This window comes from Mus caroli, unplaced genomic scaffold (genome assembly GCF_978045245.1).
Source record: "Mus caroli unplaced genomic scaffold, Mus_caroli_1 scaffold_12, whole genome shotgun sequence".
NCBI classification, from domain to species: domain Eukaryota; kingdom Metazoa; phylum Chordata; class Mammalia; order Rodentia; family Muridae; genus Mus; species Mus caroli.
The window spans coordinates 12,070,028-12,090,195 of record NW_028227267.1 but is presented as its reverse complement, the minus strand read 5'-3'; the positions used below and the strand labels follow the sequence as shown (position 1 = coordinate 12,090,195).

Here is a 20,168-nt window from a genome sequence, read left to right as displayed (position 1 = left end):
TAGCTGGATATAAAATTAACTCAAGCAAGTCAATGGCCGTTCTCTACACAAATGATTCCGCAATGCCTCTCGGGCATATATCCAGAAGGTGTTCCAACTGGTAAGAAGGACACATGCTCCACTCTGTTCATAGCAGCCTTATTTGTAATAGCTAGAAGCTGGAAACAACCCAGATGCCCCTCAACAGAGGAATGGATACAGAAAATGTAGTACATTTACACAATGGAGTACTACTCAGCTATTAAAAAGAATGAACTTATAAAATTCTTAGGCAAATGGATGGACCTGGAGGGCATCATCCTGAGTGAGGTAATCCAATCACAAAAGAATTCACATGGATTTACTCACTAATAAGTGGATATTAGCCCAGAAACTTAGAATACCCAAGATATGAGATACAATTTGCAAAACACATGAAACTCAAGAAGAAGGAAGACCCAAGTGTGGACACTTTGCCCCTTCTTAGGATTGGGAACAAAACACCCATGGAAGGAGTTACAGAGACAAAGTTTTGAGCTGAGACAAAACATCTAGAGACTGCCATATCCAGGGATCAATCCCATAATCAGCCTCCAAACGCTGATACCATTACAAACACTAGCAAGATTTTGCTGAAAGGACCCTGATAGAGCTGTATCTTGTGAGAATATTGGCAAACCCAGAAGTGGATGCCCACAGTCAGCTATTGGATGGATCACAGGGCCGTCAATGGAGGAGCTAGAGAAAGTACCCAAGGAGCTAAAGGGATCTGCAACGCTATAGGTGGAAGAACAATATGAACTAACCAGTACCCTGCCCCCCACCCCGAATTCCTGTCTCAAGCTGAATATGTATCAGAAGATGGCCTAGTTGGCCATCAGTGGAAAGAGAGGCCTGATGGTCTTGCAAACTTTATATGCCTCAGTACAGGGGAACGCCAAAGCCAAGAAGTGGGAGTGGGTGGATAGGGGAGTGGGGGGGGGGTGGAGGATATAGGGGACTTCTGGGATAGCATTGGAAATGTAAATGAAGAAAATCACTAATAAAAAATGAGAACTTCAAGTCTCTGAAGAAAGAAATTGAAGACGATCATAGAAGATGGAAAGATCTCCTGAGCTATCTGGAGAATGGAAGCAGCATGCAGTGTCACACAGCTATCTCTGATACAACTGCTAGAATGGGAATAGGGATGTTTGTTTGTTTGTTTATTATAAATTCATACAAAAGTTAGCCTGAGTTGGTACATGCCTATAATTCCAGCATTCAGAAGGTTTTTTAAAAATTGTTGTTGTTAGTATTCCTGTTGTTTCTATTGGTTTTGTTTTGAGCTCTCCTAGATATTTGCACTGGACCCAGAAAATTAAGCCCATGCTCTGTACAGTCCTATTATTCACATTAATCAGTGATTTTATTCTTAGCAACCACTCATCAGATGATCTCATTACTCACTTTGAAGTAAGGAAAACAGTCATACAGACATTAGTTAACTTGTATGGTCTCACATAACCAACTCTTCATGACTGTAGAGTGGCATCCCAATCTTTGGAATACCCCAGCTTCTATTTTTGAGATGACTGGCCTCTGCGGAAGACTCCATTATCTGGCAGAGGACCTGGAATGGCTGTCACCTGAAGGCCAAGTCTGCCCCTCCAGTTTCTCTGAAGCTTGAGGCAGAGTTCAGCCAACAACACAGGAACACTTGGCCACAGCTGGTTCAGGACTGTATTTTGGATGAGCCCTGAGACCTGGATGAACACAGGTCTCCAGAGTTCGGGAAAAGGTGAGCACAACCTCTTAGACTCGAGGAGAATAATAGATCTTTGGGATGCAAATCTTTATTTTTTATTTATCTTTGCTTTGTATAAAGTTTATGTCAAAAATCAACTTATTCTATAGTCCAGACTTTACCTAATCAATCTGACAATTTGGCATAGCTAATCTGAATGGCCTACTATCACTAAAAAAGAAGGAAGTAAATATAGAGAAGACCATTAGGGAATAGTCCTAGTAGCAGTTTTAAAACAGAATATATACACATTGTGTGTGTGTGTGTGTGTGTGTGTGTGTATCAATATCTATGAATATAAAAATAGACAGTGATATTTTCAAAATGTCTATTTTTTGAGAGAGGGTCTCACTATGTTACCCAGGTTAGCCTTGACCTTTAGGCAATCCTCCTGTGTCAGTTTCCCAAGTGCTGGGTCTAAAGGTATATACCATGATATTTGGTTACCTTAAAATTTATAAATGCATATATATATATATATATATATATATATATACATATACATATATATGTGTTTGTTTATATATGTATGTGTGTGTATATATATATACATACACATAGAATACATATATATTCTTACATGTATGTTGTACATAAATAATATATAATACTTGTAAGTGAATACAGATTTTCTGGAAGCACCCCAAGAAAACATCACTTATGATTGCCTCTGAGAGGAAACCAGAGATCAGAGGAAGATGGGATTTCTCTCATGGCTAGAATGCTTTCCCTGTAGTCTCTTGTATTGTTAGTAGGTGTGGGTTTGAATATGCTTGGGCCAGAGAATGGCACTATTAGGAGGTGTGGCCTTGTTGAAGAAGGCATGGCCTTATTGGAAGAAGTGTGACACTGTGGGGTTGGGCTTGTAGATCCCCCTCCTCCTAGCTGCCTGGATTCTAGTCTTCTCCTGCTTGACTTTGGAAGAAGATGTGGAATTCTCAACTATTAATATACCATGCCTGCCTGGATACTGCCATGCTCCTGCCTTGGTGATAATGGACTGAACCTCTGAAATGCTCTCCCTCTGATGCCTTGGTCATGGTGTCTCTTCCTAGAAATGAAACCCTAACTAAGACAGTATATCTGACTACATACATGTCTTATTGTTGTTTTGAGATAGGGCCTTACAAGATAGGCCAGGCTATAGTCAAATTTACCATCCTCTTGCCTCAGACTTCTGAGCAGGATAATTAAAATACCCATTGCCAACTTGTACAATGTTTTCAATTAAGAAAATGCCTAGACCCTTTTCAAATTTCTCAAGTCATGCAATGTCCATTTTAGTGTGCAAATAATTTAGAGTATCATGAAATATTTACAAAAAGTAATTCAAATAAGGTTAATTACTTAAACTCTGGCTTTTGTTAGTTTGGTTTTGAGACAGAGTTTGATGTAGCCCAGGCTGGCCTGGGACTCCCTTTGTAAATGAGGATAGCCTTGAAGCACTGATCCCCTGCCTCTATGTCCTGAGCATTAGAATTCCAGGTGAGTGCCAGTGCACCTTGTTTCTATGCAGTACTGGGAACCAAATCCAGAGCTTCATGCTTGCTAGCACAGCAGTCTACCAGTAAGCTCTCTCCCAAGCCCAAACTCTTCTGCACTGTTTTTTGTTGTTGTTGTTGTTGTTTTGGTTTTTAATATTTTTTATTAGGTATTTTCCTCATTCACATTTCCAATGCTATCCCAAAAGTCCCCCATACCCTTCCCCCAGTCCCTTACCCTCACATTCCCACTTTTTGCCCCTGGCATGACCAATGGGCCTCTCTTTCAAGTGATGGCAGACTAAGCCATCTTTTGATACCTATGTAGGTAGAGACAAGAGCTCCGGGGTACTGGTTAGTTCATATTGTTGTTCCACCTATAGGGTTGCAGATCCCTATAGGTCCTTGGGTACTTTCTCTAGCTCCTCCATTGGGGGCCCTGTGATTCATCCAATAGCTAACTGTGAGCATCCACTTATTTGTTTGTTAGTCCTCGGCATAGTCTCACATAAAAGAGCTATATTATCGTACTTTCAGCAAAATCTTGCTAGTGTATGCAATGGTGTCAGTGTTTTAACAGCCTGTCAAAAAGGGGCATGACCGTGGGGATCTTTAATGGGAACTAGAATCAGTGGGGCTTTGTTCCAATGATAATATACACATTGCAAGTACTTAATAACTATGAAGTCATTCATGGAAAGATATTTGTGTGTGTGTGTGTGTGTGTGTGTGTGTGTGTGTGTGTTTGCCTAAAAGCCAATATGAGACAGTCGTCTCAAACACCTCATGAGGAAGCTAGCTCTATTTTATTTTTTCTTTTGTGGAACTGCCATGTTGTTTTGCCTGTGGCTCCACCAATTTACATTCTTGCCTGGAGTGCACACAGCTCTCCTCTGTGGGGCAGTGGACCCTGTCACCAGAGGACCATGACAACCTGTCACATTGCATAGAGTTCTCCATGGTAATGGGATATCTAGCTAGGCTCCAAGTGTTTAACCAGTGAGCTTTCATCCCTTTTTGTGAAAGATATTCAATCTCTGGTTCACACAGAGTAAGACATGGCAGGTCATGGCATCTTCATCTGCCATGAATACAACAGATTAGACAAGCAAGGATTGTCTTCTTCATCAAGGACCTGAGGGGTGTGGGGGGCAGTGGGCTGTGGTGGGATGGGGGACAGCAGGGGGGAAGGCTTTGACACACAGAGCTGTGCCTAAGTCTCCTGTAGAGGACCCCTCTTCTAGCTTCTCCATACTCGTGGCACTCACCTGGAACTAAGCTGAATTCCCCACACTGGGTTCATCTAGGGCTACTGGCTACTGTCCCCAACTCCTTAAGTTCCCCAGCGGTGTCTGGGTACACAGGAGGATTGGAACCACCATTTACTTTTTCTTTTAAATATTTTTATTAGGTATTTTCCTCATTTACACTTCCAATGCTATCCCAAAAGTCCCCCATACCCTCCCCCCCACTCCCCTACCCACCCATTCCCACTTTTTGCCCCTGGCGTTCCCCTGTACTGGGGCATATGAAGTTTGCAAGTCCAATGGGCCTCTATTTCCAGTGATGGCCAACTAGGCCATCTTCTGCTACATATGCAGGTAGAGTCAAGAGCTCCGGGTACTGGTTAGTTCATATTGTTGTTATACCTATAGGGTTGCAGATCCTTTTAGCTCCTTGGGTACTTTCTCTAGCTCCTCCATTGGGGGCCCTGTGATCCATCCAATAGATGACTGTGAGCATTCACTTCTGTGTTTGCTAGACCCCGGCATTGTCTCATAAGAGAGAGCTATATCTGGGTCTTTTCAGCAAAATCTTTCTAGTGTGTGCAATGGTGTCAGCATTTGGAAGCTGATTATGGGATGGATCCCCAGATATGGCAGTCTCTACACGGGAACCACCATTTTCAAATCCTCATGGTTCCCAGGAGCTTCTGGGTGCACAGGACTTTGAGCACCCTGGTGTCCAACAGATTCCCCCTCCCCCCAACCCTGCTGTTTTCAGCCAGAGAAACATAGGATGGGCCCCCTATCTGAGACTGTGTTTCAGCCTTCCCTGAGCAATTTAGCTCAGCACCCCAGGGGCTAGGAAGAAACACTGCCTAATATTTCTGAGTTTTGCCTTCCCCAAGTGGCACATTGTGGCATTCCTAACCCCAAGGGGTAAGGCAGAGACACAGAATGATGCCTTTACTGCATGCTGTCAGCAGTGCTTGATCTCTTTGCTCTGTTTTTAATATCTGTGTTCACAGGGATGGGGTATGAGGCAGCATGGTACTGTGGTTGATATGTGCTTCCTTGGTGCTTAGGGATATCAAACCCTTATCATATAAATTAACATTTAGAGTCCTACTTGCTATCATGTGCCAACATACATCCTAATAGATTTAATAGTTGGATATGTTAAATGAATTTTTTTAATTGGAATTTCTTACTTAGAGCTTCTATTGCTGCAATATCATAACCAAAGTAACTTGGGAAGGAAAGTTTATTTGACTTATACTTCCACATCACAGCTCATCATGGAAGGAAGTCAGGATAGGAACTCAAAGAGGATAGAAATCTGGAGACAGGAGCTGATGCAGAGGACATGGAGGAATGCTGCTTACTGGCTTGCTCCTTATGGCATGCTCAGCCTGATTTCCTATAGATCCTAGGACCACCAGGCAAGTGACAGCTCCACTAACAATGGGCTGGCCCTCCTCCATCAATCTAATTAAGAAAATGTCCTATAGGTGTACCAACAGCCTGATCTTGTGGAGGCATTTTCTCTATTGAGGTTCCCTCCTCTCAGATAACTTCAGCTGGTGCCAAGTTGATATAAAGCTAGCCAGCACAGAATTGTTCTGGACAAAAAGTGACTTTTCCAATGAAAGCAGTGATTCAGTGAGCTCATGTCCCTGGAGTTCCCTGACATCAGCAAGTTGCCATCATCAGAACCCCGTTAGCAAATGCTCTCAACAGAACATTCTTTGAATCAGTGGCCAAAGTAGTGTTGCCCTAACAGCCAGAAGACCAGGACCACGAATCTGATGTGCTTGTAGAAGTCACTCTCTAACCCACTTGCAAACATCTGCAGCTTCATAGCTGCAGCAACATTTCCTTTGAAACCTTCAAAACCACTACAAGAACAAACCTGAGAGCTGAGATTGACCTGAATAAATCTTGTGGTGAAAAAATAAATAGAGTGGAGTGCTTCCTCCATCTCTGGTCCACGAAGAGATCAGCAAGCATCTTTAAAGTGAACAGGCAATGCAAAATCAAACCGCAGGAAAGAAACCAGTAGAAACAATTTGTCCTTAGTCAGGAACTCTTTCTTGACTGACTGGAGGACTATTCTGAATGTCGGCTGGTCCATTTCTTCAGCTGTGAAGATGAGATATTTAATGGCTGTAGATGATAGATGAGAGGCTTCATTCAATGTTTCAAAACATTTTTAATCTCACAGATGAGAACATAGGCAAAACCAAGGATTAGGTGATATATCTTTTAAATTGATTCTTACAACTACTGCATCATCATGTCACTCGGTTGGGTTGGTTATTTATCTTGGTGCATTGGATGTGGCTGTGTACTGTGCAGTGGTATCTTTTTCAACTATAAAAGCTGAAAGACTTCTTCAATACAATCTACAGCTACAAAAACCTCCAGCAAAGTGACTGGAGGCTCAGTGGTGGAGCATTTGCCTGCCTAACATGTACAAGTCCCCAGACTCTAGCCTCACTCACACAAGCCAACAACAAATGAACCATACAAATACACAGCATTGGGCTGTAGAAGGAGACAGTAAACTTAAATAGTTTACTGTCACAGAAATGGTAGTTAAGCACCTCAGGTAACTATCACTGTCATGAGATCCAAAGCACACAAAGATAATAATCAAAATATGTTTCTGAATGCAGTTTAATGTTTGTTATCATATTAACCAACAAGAAATATACAAATTTGGTAGATACCAGGGAACTCAATACATGTTCATCTCTTTCCTTCTCTCTAACAAAAGAATTAGGACCAAAAAAATAAAAGTAATAAAATAAAAAAGAGAGAGAAAAGACATCGCCTTTTTTGTTGTTGTTGTTCCTCTGGGTCAGGCAAACTTAAAACTCACTATAAGCTGAGGATGAACTTCTGCTTCCCACATGTCTACTTGTAGAGTTCTGAGATTACAGACATGAGTCAACATACCTCCCTTACACAGTGCTAGGGATTGAAACAATGGCTTTGTATATACTAGCTAGGTAAACACTCCACCAACGGTGCTACATCCCAACCTGTAAAATGCCACATTTTACATAAAAGAAAAGAAATGAAAAGGAAAGGAAAGGAAAGGAAAGGAAAGGAAAGGAAAGGAAAGGAAAGGAAAGGAAAGAAAAAAAAGAAAAGGCAGGTAAATTTCTAGATAGTAGGCAACAACTATATTACTAACTTGAGACAAGAGTTGGTATCTTGTTTTATTACCAAAATTGTTGTTCCCCACTGAGAAAAAAAAAATTAAAGCTTGAAATAGTATGAAAAGTGAAGCCAGCTGACAAAAGTCTGGAGAAGGAAGTGTCTGGTTTTGAATCAGGAAAAAGCCCACTCAGGTAGAGCCCCCACCCCCAGGTCAGCTTGGGTAAAGGAGACTTGGGTGCCTGGAGGAAGAAAAGGCCCAGGAGGTGTCTTCCTGCAGACTTCCAGGATAACAGAAAAGAAACGCCTGGATTCCAGTCAGCTTTGCTGAGTTCTTGGAGAGGACCTTCTTGCCTGCAAAGGAAAAGGTGAAACCTGAAGATACAGCTCCAAGTGACAAGGCTTGCTCTGAGGCTATGATAGCTGATGAAGAATTATGTTCCTCTTAAAGGCAATAAGAAAGGAACGGAAGAAGAAAGAAGACTCAGATACTCACAAAAGACTACCACTTACTTTCCTCCTGCTTCGTTCTGAATATTGTCCAAAGATCAAGAGTGAATCCCCCGGCTTGTAAACTGGGAAGGTATCAAGGAAATTGGGTGGGATGTGGTCTGAGCAGACAGCCCAGGACAGACCACCATGTAAAGAGAGGCAGCTTAACTAAAAGGAAGTATGAGCTACAGGATATTGCATGCCTTGCAGAGGGCAGAGGTGATGCAAGGAAGAAGGGCCTTGGTGGGCCAGGAGGCTCAATGAAGAATGAATAGATGAAGAGGAGGAGGAAGAGGTGAAGGAGGAGGTAGAAGAAGAAAAAGGAGTAGGAGTATGAGGGGGAGACCCAGTTTAAAGAAAGGGTAATTCAAAATCCCTGATACTTATTCAATCTTCAGAAATCATTTGAAAGGGTTGGAAGGATCAGGGGTTCAAGGCCTTTGAGAGACATTCCCTCAAAAATGCCAAAGGAATAAAAACTACTTGAACCTTTGTGCCTATGTCACCCAGAACTAAAAGTGTCTCACTTAGATCCCCTGAGTGGCAGCTGTCACTCAGTTGATATCTGAATTCTCTATGGGACTTACAGGAGAGGGTGTCATCATGGTACCCTCTGGGTTTGTTATGATGTATATGAAGAGAACATCTACTTCATCCCTCACCAGTACTGTGAAAATGTCCCGGAGAACACATGGTGTGCCATATCTGAACAGGTTGCCTGATCCACATAGTCTTCTTAGATCGCATTCGCCTGTCCATACTTTACCAAAACAAAGCCTGACACAGAGTGTGTAGAACATAAGAAAAAGAACAGTACACAGAATTAAACCGGAGAGAGAAACAGAGAAAGTGGGCAGAATGACACAGGCACACATTTACAAAGCACCTGCCTTGCTCTTGGAACAGACACGAGTCAGATATGATTGACCAGAGCAGTGGTTCTCAACCTTTATAATTGCGACCCTTTAATTCAGTTCCTCATGACCCGAACCATAAAATTATTTCCACGGCTACATCTTAACTGTAATTTTGCTACCGTTATGAGTCTTAATGTAAATGTCTGATATGCAAGGTATCCTCTACAGGGGTTGTAACCCACAGGTTGAGAAAGAACCACTGACAACGTGGTTGACAAAGCTGAGGTGTTGAGTGCATTCTAAACACGTGATATGCGAAACATTAAAATTATGAAGCAGCAGAAACTCCAAGCTTACAGAAGCTTTTTAAGATCCTCCTGTTTAAAAAAGATTTTAAAAACGGTGATGTGTGGTACAGAAAACATTTTCAAATGAATGTGATGGCCGTGCTGCTAAAACCTGCATTCTAGAAGCTGAAATAAAAATGGTCACTATTTCTAAGCTCCCCTGGGCTAACACCACCTCTCAGTCTCTCTCTTGCTGTCTCTCTGTCTCTGCCTGTCTCTCTCTCTCTCTGTCTCTCTATCTCTATCTCTCTCTCTCTCACACACACACACACACATACACACACAGAGACACACAAATGCACTTACTTCACACTCTGGGGCTTTTGGTTTTAGGAATGAGGATGTAGATTGGGTTATTTGGGTTATTTTTATAAGGAGATGGGGTCTGTTATGTTCTTCCCACCTAATCCCTAGCCTCAAACCATCCTCCTGCCTCAGTTTCCTGAGTAGCTGAATCTACAGCACCCACCACGTTTGGGCATTTCAGACAGACGAGAGTACTGTTCAACCTAGTGCTTTCTTGGCAAACATTTATTTTTATTTTTGTTTTGCTTTGCTTTCTAAGATAGGGTTGAGCTTCATAGTCCTGAATCTGGATCAGTCAGACCTTGACATTGCTGGTGAACATTGTTTTTCCCAATATGTAGTTTGCCAATTTGTCCTATTGGCTATGCCCTTTGTCTTATAGAAGCTTTTCAGTTTCTTGTGGCCCATGCATAAATTTTTAATGTTAGAAACTGAGCTATTGGAATTCTGTTTATGACATTTATCCCCATTCGCATGAGATTGAGGCTCTTCCCTGCTTTCTCTTCAGTTAGATTAAGTGTATTTGGTTTTATGTTGAGTTCTTTAATCCACCTGGCCTTCAGTCTTGTGCCAGGTGACAAAAATGCATCTACTTTCATTTTTCTACATACTTACTGCAAGTTAGACGAGCATCATTTATTGAAGATGTTTCTTTTTGGATTGTATATTTTTGAATTTGTAGGAGATCAAATGTCCAAAAGTCTAGTTTAATTTCTGAGTTCTCAATTCATTTTTTTTCTATTTTAAAACACTAATCATACATTTCAAATGTTAGACATTTTTCCGGTTTTCTGCCTAGAATCCCCTTAACTCATGCCCCTTCCAACTGCTTCTATGAGGGTGCTCCTCCATACAACCACACAGAACTCTCTTGCTACCCTGGCATTCCCCTAGACTGGAGCATTGAGCCTGTAAAAGACCAAGGGCCTTTCCTCCCATTGATGTCCAACAAGGCTGTCATCTGGCACACATGTGCCTAGAGTCATGGGTCACTACATGTGTGATTGGAAGATTAGTCCCTGGGAGTTCTTGGATATATGGGTGGTTGATATTATTGTTCTTCCTACAGTTGCAAACCCCTATAGCTCATTCAGTCCTTTCTCCAACTCTTCCACTGGGGACTCTATGCTCATTCCAAAGAGGGGTTGTAAAAATGTGCCTTGGTATTTGTCACTCTCAGGTGGAGCCTCTGAGGAGACAGCTATAGCAGGCTCCTATCAGAAAGCACTTATTGGCATCTTCCATAGTGTGTGGGTTTGGTATCTGAATGTGGGATGGATCACCAGGTGGGGAAGGCTCAGGATGGCCTTTCACTTGCTTAGTTAGTCACCGCAAGATATTTTCTATTGTTTGTCACTCTTGAGAATGGTGTCATTTCCCTAATTTCTTTCTCAGCCTGTTTATCATTTTTGAATAAAGGAAAGATACTGATTTCATCGAGTTAGTTTTATATCCAGCCAATTTGCTGAAGTTGTATATCAGGTTTAGAAATTCTCTGGGGGTCAGAGCTTCTAAACCACTGATTGGGTGCTGACCCTGTGATTGAATTATGGGAAGATACTACTAAGGATGCCAACAAGAGATTGCTGACAGGAGCCTGATATAGCTGTCTACTGAGAGGCTCTACCAGTGCCTGACCAACACAGCAGTAGATGCTCACAGCCATCCATTGGTCAGCATACAGTGTCCCCAGTGAAAGAGCTAGAGAAAGGACCTATGGAGTTGAAGGGTTTGCAGCCCCATAGGAGGAAAAACAATATGAACTAACCAGTAGCTCCAGAGATCCCTGAGACTAATCCACCAACCAAAGAAATCTCATGGTAGAACTCATGGCTCTAGCTAAATATGTAGTAGAGGAAGGCCTGGTCGGTCATCCCTGGGAGGAGATCCTTGGTCCTGGGAAGGTTCTTTGCCCCAGTAGAGGGGTAAGCCAAGGCCAGGAAGAGGGAGTGCGTGGGTTGGGGATCAGGGGATGGGGGTAGAAAAAAGGGGATCTTCAGAGGGGAAACTAGGAAAGGGTTTAACATTTGAAATGTAAGTAAAGAAAATATCAAAGAAAAAGGCATTTGTTAGGACTTTATAAGCTGATACCTAATTACAATCTTCATCATTTTTGAATGATGTCTTTGGGCAGACACAGGTGAAACATAAAGTAATAAAATGAACATTGAAGAACTCCCACAGAAACCTGCCCCCCAAAATTTTGGAATTTATTATCTTTACTTGCATTTACCAGTGACTGTATATTTGAAGGAAAGCAGAAGCATACACTGTTGTGTTTTCTGACAGCTTTTTATTCCCTTAGACTCTGCTTTGACTTAATGAGAGCTATTACAGAAATACTGATGTATTTGCCATTAATGTGTTCAACACCGTCATCCACATTATTTTCACAGTAGCTAAATATTTCACAACAAGGATGCAGCATGGGTAAGTTTTCCAACATTAAGTTCCTATCCAGCGAGTTTGACACACTCTCCACACTGAATGTATGATGGACTTTGTAGTTCAGTCTGTCTGGGAAGAAACTATGGGGCCCAAGTCCCATGAAGAATGCAGAGATCCATCTGGGACTAATATCTGTGGGATTTCATGATCACCCCTGAATAATAAGGTTCTTAAGAGTGAAGAGTTGGAGATCACTGTATTAGTCATAAGAATAAATGCAATGAACTCAATTGTAACTCAAAGCTGACAGTCAATATGTACTATGTATAGCCTTATCAAAATATCAAGTTAATTACAAGAACAAATAAACAACCAATATATAACAAAACTTTGAATGAAAACATGAAAAAACAAATAACTAAACTAATCAAAACTCAAATCAAAATCAAACCACAAAAATTGTGTAACACAAAATTTTTGTCTGCACATTTTGTAGCACAGACTTACATCCTATGGCTGTTTGGCAACTAAATAGAAAAGCAGTTACTGGAGGTAGCAATCTTTGCAGGAGAAATTTAAGCAACACTCTCCTTTTAGAGTGTGGGTCTGAAGGATATGGCATCCCAAGTCAAAACAGAAAAGATGTTGTAGATTGCGTCCCAGTTTATACAATTTGGTTGACTGATCTCCATGTAATTATTCATGATGACCCATCAGGAAAAGATAAATTTGCACTCAGAGTCTTCATGGATGCCCAGTAGCAGTTGATGAGCCTCAGCACTTCTCTGAGTCCCTTTAAATGTGCACTCTTCCTGGGCCAGAGGCTAGATGAAATTAAGGCCTGTTCATACGAAAGAAACCAAAATAAAGGAAGAGCATACAGCCCATTACAGCCATGGTTATTAGGGATGAGAGGCAATAGTGGTGTATTTTAGGTGCACTCTCAGTGCTCCTCCTCCAGCACTTCTCTTTGAGGGAGACCGTGGTCTGTGCCATGTTCCGGTGTCTGTTGGAGTATTTCACACTTAGGGAAGGAAGAAACAAAGGCCTGGTAAGCATTTGTCAATTCAGCTGTCCCTCCCAGAACAGCTGTATTCAGCTGGACAAAACAACATGACATATCAGCTGAGATCATTCCATGCATCCCAATTGTCATAGAGCATCTGAGCTTGAAATTATTTCTCACCATTTAAAAGCTGCTAGAAACTGAACTGTCAACTACACATTATACTGGAGTTTTAAAAAACACCACATTTCCCCAGTTGTGCATATTTATTATATTGAGTAATAACATTGTAGCAATGTCTGAATGTGAGTTCAAGAGAGATGTGTGCAACCTTGAAAACCATGTGGATCCTTATGGGGTGGTAGCATGCCCTGAACTGAAGTGAAGGCTATGATTTTTTCTCCAGTGCAGGAACCTCACAGGGTTCCTCTTGTCAATCCCTCTATCTGCAATTAACCATAGAAACCATACAACACAAAACCCATGGGTACTTCATAGATCCTAGAACCTGCAAAAGTTTGCTAAATAAATATATTCACAAGGCTAGGTAATGAACCTTAAAAGTGATGGTCCTGAAGAAACAGAACAACACCCCTGTACATCTATGACTATTGTAGGGCACACCCTCAAACACACATAATATTTGTGTTTTGCAATACAAGCATATTGTATTACTGTGACCTATTTAGTTTCCCGGTTAATACTAATATAAAAATCTCCCAGGATACCTTGGAGGCCTAAAAGAAGCAAATCTTGAATGGGAAAGGTACTTACTGGGCATAGCATATAGGCAGCTCAGTCATTGATATGCTTTCCACTCCTAAACTGGTCTGGGATTCAGGGTACTCGTCCTATTATCCAATCTGACTCAGTAAGTTCCTAAAGCTGTGTAGAATAGGTTTGTTTCCCAGCCTAGGGTCACATGTTGGTGGTGGACCAGCCTCTTGTTCTTGTTCACTGTTTCAGACTTGTCCCAAAGTAAACAGTTTCTTCCAATAGGATCTCCCTTTTCCATCACCTGACTGACTTGGTGTCCAATGGTATGAGCCCAGAGTAATATGAACTAGCTATAACTAGGATCCAAACGAACCATTTTCTCCCCAGAATGTGATTGTGTCAGGGCTATTTTGAGTAAGATACGGCTGACTAGTTGAAGGACACATGCTTGCATGGATTATCTCACACTGAGTTCATGGAAGGGCTACACCACAAAGTATCTTTCTGTTCTTCAGCAGATGGACATCAGGATAGCTTCTCCTTCAGGGCTGCTCTGAGGACCACTACAACCCTGAGCACCCTAGACTCTGTGGATATCTCCTCCTTGTTCTGGAAGCACTGGGTCAAAGAGGACTTCTTTCCCACTTTATGAACATGGCTTCCAACAAACATACCCAATTTTATACTACCAGAACTGTCTGAAGGTCCTCATTTCTCCCAAACTCCACTGAGGCTGATTTTAACTCTGAGAAAATGATTTTGAAGAAAAGTCATGCCGAATGCTACACAGATAAGATAGCGTGAGGACTTTAGATTATCTAGACCCTCAATGGGCTCCTGAAAAAGGCCTGGTTTTGCTCCACAGCTATGGGAATTCTGCTGGATGCAAGTTCAGCTCCAAGCAACTCAATCTCTCAATGAGTAAAATCCAAGACAAACTACAAGGCAAAGCTTTACTGAGCAGAGGTAGCAGGAAATGTAATGGTGGCAAGAAATGAGGAAAACAACCTGGAATGCTTAGAAGACACATTGAGCCACCTGACCTTCAGGTGGTCCTTCACAATTCACCAAGAGCAGAAAAGGGACATAAACACGTAGATTTTATACAGCAACCTCCTCCTTCCCTCCATATACCATATCTCTTTTATTTGCTCTAAAGATTTCAATGAGAATCAAAAGTTTTGTCTCTAGTCAGTTAAAAATCTGACCCTAAAATAATTTTTGTGTTCTTTTTTATTTGGGAGTTAGGTGAGCATGCAGAATAATTGGACTGCCGTATTTGATATTTCATAGGTGCAAACTAAAACCTCAGAGTGCATTTCTCATGAAATTTGGTCTCTAGAGACACACACAGCTGCATTTATGCACAATCACACACGAACTCACAAACACATACACACATATTTGTATGTACAAGAACCCATATCACAAACACAAGATTACCTAGTATTACACAAACACACTACTTTAGTATAAATAAGCTCAGCCACAGGTGGTCCAAACACACACAGACAAACAAAACACACAAGACACACAAACATACACACCACACAATACACACACAGAGACACACAAACACAAATCAATGAAAATGTTACTCTCGCCCAGCACATTTCCTGTTGCATGAGCACCTTCTAGGACCTCTGATGTGTATATATATAAGGTTCTTAGACTCAGGCCATCTTTGCCGCCACCCTCATCTGTAATTAATTCCTCTTCAGAAAGTTTTTTATCCAGATACTTGCTGGTCCTCCAAGGAAGTTACAAGCTCTGCACAGATAACCTGGACAACCCAGTACCAAATTCCCAAGAAAGAGATTCCTAAGAAAAGCCTCCAGCAAGCCCCATGTTGACTCTCTGTGTAGGTATTGCTTCACTATACCTACACAGGATCCTTGGTAGCATCAGAGGAAGACAGTGACTTTTGGTCACTACCCAGGAACTTTTGAACCTATTACAGTTCATGTGATCTTAAATCTTACTCAATATCAGTCAGAAGAAAGCTGATGAAATGACATGCTGTGACATTTCTTAAATGCAGTGCTGTGCCAATTATGAGGGAGAATCTATCCTGAAACAAAGCCATGCCCACGATATAATTAGCAAAAACCATGTTAGCGGAGGGATGAGCTGTAGGATTCTGTGCATGTTCATGGTGGAGCCAATAAGACAAACCGATATCTCCCAGGGAGCTAACTCTATGCAGGGAAAGTAAAGAAATCTAAAACTTATTTTTAAAATAGCTGTATTGTTTATCAGTTTGTTGAAATAAATAAGAGAGGGAATGCATCCTGATAGTGGACAAGAGATGCCAAGACTACTGGACAGAACAAAACAGGAAATGTCACGTTTATTGAGAGTCCAAGGCTCAAAGAAGTAATATAGAGAATGAGTGGACAATCCAGATGTCATTGAAGGGCCTCCCAACACACGGAGAGAGACTCAAATCAGGAAAACCATGTATACACAAAAAGAAACACACAGACACACAGTCACAGACACAGACACAGACACACACACAAGCACACACAGACTTATTCACATTAAATCATAATTGAGCAGAAAACAATGAGGTATCTATTGTGCCAAACTTGCAGTTTCCTGAACCAGGCTACCTCCACAGAGAGGCCTGTAGATGATCACATAAACAAACACTTGGAGGAGACATAGGTGAGTGCCTGGAGAAGTTGTTGGACTGTTACATTGGATTGTCTATGTTTATGGTTATACATGAGGGCAATCAGCCTCTGATATATATTATCCTACCTGCTGCTCCTTGGCACTTGGGACACAGATGTTCTTGCTGGCCTCCTCACAGAACCTCTTTTCTTCCCCACAGGACACTTGTGTTCCAGCCTGCTCCACCAGCAGCTTTCTGTTCTCATTCAGTAATATCCTTACTTTTTCATTGAGTTGAGTGCACTCACGAAAGAGGTGTTGCTCCTTGATGCTGATCCACAAAGCAAAATTGGATGATTCCCAGCCAGATTCCATTTGCTTACCCCTCCTCCAAGTCCCATGATCCCTGCAAGGGCCCTGATCCCCAGACAGCCCCAGAAGAGTCCACACTATACATAGCAGCACCAATCAGAGGCAAGTGAAATCAAGATACCAACCATATTCCACAGGACTCAACAAACTTCTGAAAACCCTGACACTAAGAGTGCTCCCTATACATCACAGAAGAGGAAATGTTCCTCATGGTTGATTATAGGTCTGTGGTACCAAAAAAACCTTCAGCAGGTAGAGGGCTTACCCCTCTGAGAGAGTTGAGAAGACCCAACAGGTGTACACTCTTTCCATTTTTGTCAGGAATCCTACATCTTTTAATCTGTGGTCAGAATACTAGAGGTTCAGGGTTCCTGGATATTCCAGCAGGGTGGAAAATATTTCTATGTAGAGGATCTTGAATTTGGAAGAATAAAGATTGGAGGGTCTTGGACACTCTTCACACTTAGGACAAATGAGTCCAAGAGGTACAAATCCAAGACCCTAGCCTCAGGCAGGGTTCCTGGATAAAAAACACATAGCATGGATCCAGAGCCCTTGCTTTTGTTCAAAGTCCTAAAAGGACAGAAGCATTCCCTGCCTAGTTGTGGAGGTCTCAGTTGTGGAACTGACTCACCTGTAAGAATAGTTATCCTCGATCAGTTCCTTGGAGTAGTCCATGGAACCCTTTATGGATTTGGTCATTTTCTCCATATCCACCATTGTCTTCTCATGTTGTGATTTAATGATGTTGAATTCAGTGTTCATCCTGTGTTAGGGCATGGCCCAAGAAGCAAATAATCTTCTGAATTAAGGATTCAATAATCATGTGCAAACAGGCTACCCAAGCCAAGTGCATGCCACATCCTGGCTCATTCAAACTGGGTCCACTTGATGCTAATTAAACTTACTATCCTGGGCAGAGGACAGCAGAGCCAGGGGACCAAATGGAGGTAGCTGACCTTCAAGAGCTTCCAGGGCAAGCATGAAGGAATAGACTACTTCTATGACAATTTTCCACTACAATATGCCACAGGCATGGGTCCAGTAGATATCTGTAATGGCTTTCCTCTTATTTTTAAGGCAGGGATTCTCATTCCTTTGTTTGGTTCCTGTTGTTATGGGAATTCCCAGAGAGCACCACTAGTATTTACAGGACAAAGGCTTTATCACACCTCCTCCCCCAGGGGATTCTTGTGTGACAGCAAGGAAACACCAGGAGCAAACTTCCCTGGTGATCACTTTGGGCCTTTATGGACTCAACACTATCAGGACCTGCAAACTGTGCATCACACAAGTCCTCAGACCCCATCAAAGGTCCCAGAGCCCCAGTCCTGAACAAAACACACACAACTACATTCACACACACAGACACAATTAGAATGCCAAATAAATCCAGTGAGGTGCCATCTCTCAGAATATAATGAACAATATCAGAGTAAAGCCATGATAGCCTGCAGGCATTGCATTCACACACTGAGAGGCAGCAAGTGTGAGCAGGTCCTTTCAGCTCTTTACAACAACAATCAGATTGCAAGCACCCCAAGGTCAAGTACAAAAAAAGATGATAATAAACACACAGCACCTTGTTTATCCAACAATGAAAAACCTGTCAAGGCTACTTAATGGAATGATGGGAGATAACACACTCCATTCATGGAAGGAAATTGGGTTAACAGATGGCACAATACAGTCAACAGGGTACTGGGCATAATTACTACCTGTAGTTCAAATCGTCACACTTGTAAAGTTCCAGGACTCCACACATTTCCTCCATGTCATTGCTGATCTTCCTCATATACAATTTCAGTTCTTCTACTTCATTTATATTTGATGTCTGATTAGTGATGTTGGAATTTTCAGATGAAGCAGACCCTGGAGAATGAAAAACAAAAATGAATTTGCATACTTGATGGCCCAGGGGCAGGGGAGACCATTCTGAGTCCCAAGGAGAAGATTGAGGGAGAGAAAAGGTAAAGACAGGGTGAATCCCTAAAAGAGCAGAAAAGTTCTCTTCCAGCTGGTTTGCCAAGCTATGTTCTTCTTCCTAACCATCATTATCAGACATATGCCACACTCCCTATTACAGGCCCCCATGCCCTGAAATCTATAAGATGCCTCAGAAATAAAGATACAGGGAACATTGTCAGGTCATATCAGATGTGATGCAGGGAAATCCTGAAGTTCATCGTGCTTAGCACTATTAAGCCCTAATTAATTGTGTGTCTTCAAATCCAAAGTGTCTGAGACCTCACCACATGACATGACCAGGGGAGCATCCTTCTCTGTTCTTTTCTTCAGAGACTCATGTAACCTACAGTAATCTGGAAGATGAAGTTCTTCAACTCCCTTCTATGAAAGGAATAACACACTGTTATTCTCATAGTGCCCACTCCTGGCATTCTTTGTCACTCACAATGAAATTAAATAGCTCCCAGAAAAGTAGCTGTAGGTTTGTCAATTCCTGGCTCTGTCAAACGAATCATCAGAAATTCTTGACTCTTTGTCTGACATTGACAAAGTCCAAGGCTTCAGCTTGTAAGACCTACTCCTGGAAGGCCCAGCTCAAGCCTAAATCTACCAGGAAGTTCCCCAACTCTGCCTAGGACTCACTGTGCCTTCTCCAGAATGATTTCCTTCTTCCTTTTTTAAGAGAGAGGATTTCCTCTTCCTTCTGTGTTGGTCTGGTCTCTCCTTCATCTCCATTCTCTTTCTGACATAGCCTGAACAGCCAGGAAAACATCCCTGTTGATGAACCCAGAGCAAACGAAGGGATGACTCACAGGCAGTTGCTGTTACCACAACACAGAGATGACATCACAGAAGATTCTAGTTCTCTTCTAGATACAAGAGATTGTCCAAGGAAGGCATTACTGACGATGTCACTAGGAACTGCCATGACCTACCTGCTAACTCGTTCTCCCCAACCTGGTCCTTTTCTGCGGTGCCTTTCCTGGAGCCCCTCATGGACCCATGGGATACCCTTTAGCAACATCTCCTTCCAAAGCTAGAGAATTCAAAGTGCTTCATTAGAAGTCATGTGCTTTTGATGGGGAATGTTGGTTAGGACTCTGACATGCTTAAGAGATTTTTGTTAGCACCCAAACCTCTAGGGACTGTGGATGTCGTAGATTTTTCACAAAAATAAGTATACCACCTGAGTCAATTCCTGTGACATACACTCCAATTTCCCAAGGTTTTCCTGTCTCACAGAGGCAAATGTCATTCTCCTATATATTTAATTGTATAAAACCTGTATAATATTTTCAGACTGTGCATTCCTTGATAGTGGGCATACTTTCCATATATATCCATGTGTTTCACAAAATCTCTGGTTTACAATCCTATCTTTTACAAGGAAAACTCCCTTTTCTTTGAAACATAGGGGATCATCTACAGGGCAGGAATAAATAGTAAACTTGCTGTCCCATCT

General features: G+C 41.9%; 1 pseudogene across 1 annotated transcript; it reads right to left on the bottom strand.

Annotated features, from left to right (window-relative positions):
* Positions 1-11,954: 11,954 nt before the first annotated feature.
* Positions 11,955-19,478, bottom strand: LOC147001636 (uncharacterized; annotated as a pseudogene). The gene is made up of 5 exons (XR_015044715.1): positions 19,349-19,478; positions 18,457-18,610; positions 17,373-17,504; positions 16,514-16,697; positions 11,955-13,048 (listed from the first exon to the last, which is right to left on the bottom strand). The product of XR_015044715.1 is annotated as an uncharacterized LOC147001636 (transcript).
* Between the last annotated feature and the right edge of the window lie 690 nt (positions 19,479-20,168).